The sequence below is a fragment of the Cavia porcellus genome, unplaced genomic scaffold (assembly GCF_034190915.1).
Source record: "Cavia porcellus strain 051 isolate PalLab524CR breed Dunkin Hartley unplaced genomic scaffold, mCavPor4.1 scaffold_17, whole genome shotgun sequence".
Lineage (NCBI taxonomy): Eukaryota > Metazoa > Chordata > Mammalia > Rodentia > Caviidae > Cavia > Cavia porcellus.
Window position 1 is genome coordinate 44701054 of NW_026947500.1, and position 4781 is coordinate 44705834.

The 4781-nt window shown below is 34.1% G+C and overlaps 1 pseudogene; it reads right to left on the bottom strand.

Moving 5' to 3' along the window:
• Window positions 1–3316: 3316 nt before the first annotated feature.
• LOC106026546 (olfactory receptor 4C16-like) lies at window positions 3317–3919 on the bottom strand (annotated as a pseudogene).
• Window positions 3920–4781: the final 862 nt, after the last annotated feature.

Below are 4781 nucleotides of genomic sequence, written 5' to 3' on the forward strand. Positions count from 1 at the left end.
CTGGTTTTATAATTTTATATCCATTCCAATGACTATTTCCAATGTCCTGTCTTTTAAGTTGTACTTTGCACATTATATTTTACATATGTTTCTCCTCATTGAACAGGCATGACATATTGAGATAAATGAATATTTATAAATAAACCTCAGTGTTTGGGGGAATATGTTGCTATGGTCTGTGATTCACATTGCTTCAGAGTCTGCTTCCATTCATGGGGACAGGACAGTGGAAGGTGGCTGGAGGTGAATATTTGCATTCCTCTGGGACACAAGCTTTCATCACACTCACCAGGTTCCATTGCTGAACTGACTTTTCCCTGGGACACAGCTTACTAAGAACACATGCTCCATGATATTTTATAATGGGTACTTACTCCCTCTGCCAGAAGCACAGAGAATTTTCTCAAATCTTTACTTGAGAACCTTGTAGATCTCCACAAGGTAAAACAAACATACTGGGGCCTCGCAGTGACCAGAGGCCCAGGAAGTGAATCTCAGCCTTGTCCACCTCAGGTGCCTCTAATCCGCCTGTCACAGTGTGGGCTTTTGTATCTGGGCTCCACTCGCTATGACACTTTCCACTGGGCAGATCCTGCTCTGGCAACCTGCCATTTTCTATTTCAAAGCTCTACTATTCGGGGGTTACATTTTGGCCTCTGATATTATTTCTGTTTTGAATCCAGGAAGAATTATTGATTTACAAGAACATTCATATGTTTATAGCATAGTATCTTCCAGCATGGTGTGTGTTCAATTGGAAACCAGGAAGTATTTGACTTTGAAACTTTATTTTTCTTTTTTGTTCTTTTATAGTAAACAGGATTTATAAAATGTTAATGTGATTAGTTTATACATTAAATATATAATACATTAAATATTCCATCAAAATATTTATTTTATTTTTTTACATTGACAACACTAAAACAACTTTTACATATGAAATAAGCATTTTAAAATATATCAGTGCATTTGCACAGTTCCTGTGGGTAGGACTTCTATCATTATATAATTTTATTTTATATTTACTTGGAAATTTAAGTCATTCGTTAATTTTAGCTTCAGTTATTTAATTGTATGTAAGGAATTTAGGCAGCACACATATATAGTCACATATTATAATGCTCTACATTTCTTTCTGGCATTCTTAATTTTCATCTGGGATCTTTTCAGCATGTTGCATTTCTTTGATGACACATCTCTGTTTTGATCATTTGTGATGACTATTATTTTATTTACTTCTGATAAGTTATACTCACTTTAAATAGGTTTCTGTATGGACATTTCTTCTCTTTTTTTCATTAAATATGGTTTGATTTTGATAATAACCTGCATGACTTCTGACTGAATATTATCATTTCCATCCCTGGTCCTTAGTATATATTATCAACTTGTGTCTCTTGGTAATTTTAAGATTATTTCATTCTTTGTCTACTTGTACTAGATTTGAATGCATATATAGCTATTCCAAAGATAGCAGGTTATACTACAGTAACCATTTTTAATTTCCTATTAACTTAACCTGAAGCCCTGGATTGCTTTCTCTGCCTTGTTTTGACTGATGTTTTCTAATCTGTTTTGTTCAATTGTTGTCTTGTTTTGGCTGTTTTAATCAAATCTGTTATATTTGACAGTGTCAAGTCTGAGAGTATAGGCAAGTACTTTGAAGACAATAAGATTCATTATGATACCCATTCTGGTTTGAATATTATACTCTTTTGAAGTCCTATAATGTTCAATTTTTTTAATTGATTTTGTTCTATACTGCTATGTTCAATTTTATTACACCTGATGATATGGGCAATTTTATTGACAATAAGAAGAGACATTATGGTAACCATTGTAGACCACCTTGTATTGTGGTTTTACATCATGTACTATGTCCATCCTTTTGTTTTGAATGACCCCATTTTTTTTTCATTTGGTTGTATTCTTTTCAAAGTAAAAAAGATTATTTTGTTCTATTTAGCTTTCTGATTTTAAATATATGCCTGTATATGACTTAATTTTATTTTCTTTTATGGGTACCACTAATGTTTATAATTAAACATGGAAATATTTCAAATATTCCTCAAAATATATTTTTTCTACTTTGTACTTTTTCTATTTTCTTCTCAAAAACTCTACTTTTAAATAGTTTAGGTCAGGTGAAACAATCCTAGTGTATCACTTAGTGGGTCTCAGTTCATCCTAAAAAAATATTTTTATCTCTGTAATTGAAAGGCATTTTATCTCTGTGCATCCTCCACCGACTGATTAAACTAACTGAAGCTGAAAATCTTCCTCTAGGTTGTTTTTTTTTTTTATTTCTTGCAGTCTTGGGCCTTTTTTGTTTAAATCTATTAATATATCAAACAATCAAACAATGGAAGCACAAACTGTGCTTTTTGATGAACAGAAACTAGCAGTATAGTTATCTATTTTACATATAATATATATATATATTATATTTCCTTCTTTTTTCTCCTTTCCCATATTGCAATCTTTCTTTCATTTTGAGCAGTTTATTTCCCTCTCACTTTTGCAATAGCTATTGTACAATTTGGATCTTATTTATTTTTTACTGTTTAACACTAGGGAGATAATATTATAATTACTAATGCAAGTCTGATTTCTTTCATTTATGAGTATGGTTTCAATTTACATCCATTTACCTATGAAAGCCTCAAGTTTATTCTTCTTTAGAGTTGAGTAGCACTCCATTATACCAAAATATTACATCTTTTTAATGCATGCTACAGTTGATGGACATTTGGGTTGTTTCAAAGATTGATGCATTACACTGTTCAGAAGCCTCCTGATTTCATTCTTTGTTTTAATGTCAACTATTTTAAAGTTCATTGAAACAATTGAAGCTACATGAGTAAATCAACAAGACCAGGTAAAGGGAATGAAGCATCTCTTAAAGAAAACTATTTGGCAGAAAGTGAAACAGCTGTGTGTGTGTGTGTGTGTGTGTGTGTGTGTGTGTGTGTGACAGTGCATGAACTTACAGAAGGACATCCAGAGCAGAGGATAGGACACTAGATATCAACATAAAAAAACGGAGGAAAAAAACAGAAAAAGTCACCATTGGCAACAGGCACATGAGAGAAATGGACACAAATGGTGAACAGTATTTAAAATAATATGTTTTTTCTAATACTAGTTCTTCTTATACATAAAATCAATAGAAATTAACAAGTATAGGCATTCATATTGTCTATTACCCTATAAAATCTAGTACTCACAACTTGAGACAGTATTACATTAAATCCACTGTAAGAAAATGGTATTGTCTCTTGACTTCTAGGAAACTCAACAATATGAAGAAAGATTGTTAATTTCTATTTTTTGGTATGTTATCTGAGATCAGCTTCTTGCTCCACAACCTGCTCATGGCTGTTTCCGATTCTGCATTCCTCAGTGCATAAATCAGAGGGTTGAGTAAAGGTGTCACAATCGTGTGACACACAGCTATCGTCTTATCCATCAGAAAGGTGGTAGCAGGGCATGTGTAAATAAACACACATGATACAAAGAATGGGATGACCACAGTGATGTGGGAGCTTTTCTCCCACAGGTGGAGAGAGCTTCTCTCCTCCATTCAGCACTGTGGTTCCTGAGAGAATTCAGGATGACTACATATGAGAACATCAGCAGGAAAAAGCTCTCTAAGCAAAGAGTCCCACTTTTGTACACCAGGAGCAGATTGACCACGTAGGTGTATGCACAGGCAAGTTCCAGCAGGGGATCTAAGTCACATAAATAGTAGTCAATCACATTGGGGCCACAGAAAGGCAAACTCAAGGCATGAAAGTCTGAAATAAAGAATGCATGCAGGATCTGAGGCCACACCCACTGACACTTTGCAAACCCTGCTGTTCATGATGGTCATATAGTGCAGGGGCTTACAGATGGCCATGTAGTGATCCACAGCCATGAGGATCAGAGTGAAGACCTCCAGGGTGCCACAGAAATGCAAGGAAAACACTTGAATAATGTCATAGTGGTTTGCTTCACAACACTGCACACAACTGTCCTAGGGACTGTGGAAGTAGAGAAGCAGGTGTTAGATAAGGATAAATAGAAAAGGAAGAATTACAGTGGACTCCCAAGTGTCCAAATGGTCTTGACAGTAATGATAATTATGAAGTTCCCCCATAAAGTGCTTGCATAAAAAATCAAAACAGTGATGAAGACTGTTTTCTTCCTAGCAGAACATTGTGCCACTCTCAGCAGAATGAGCTCAGTTACATTAATTTTTAGATACTTAGTTTGATGAATGTGGAGAATGTACAAATGCAAAGACTTACCTACAAAAGATAACAGATTACATTCAATTGTGCTATGAGAATGTAATTTGGTACTCAGAATATATTTGATTATCTTTGAAATTCAATGAATATAAGTCCAAAGTTCCATATCATCCAAAATTGCATAAAATGATTATACATGTTATAAGTTATGGATTTATTAAAATTTTATATACATGTACTTATAATTAGAAAATATGCTCCACTTTCTGCACACCCCTCCTCAAATACGCAGTGTGAGAAGAGGGCCATGACACATTTGACTGACTCTTTAAATGATCTTATGCCACCTTCAGGCATATTTATGATCTGCAGTACTGATATAAAAGGAACCAAAATGATTGTTCTTTGATAATTTGTACTACTTAAAATATCCTCATCTTTATTTTGTTTCTGTATTTTGTAAAAAGCAATCCATAGAGCACTCAGAATCCTCACGATGCATTTCTAGGTTAAAGGTAGAATCATGCTGTTTAACAGTGATGTGCT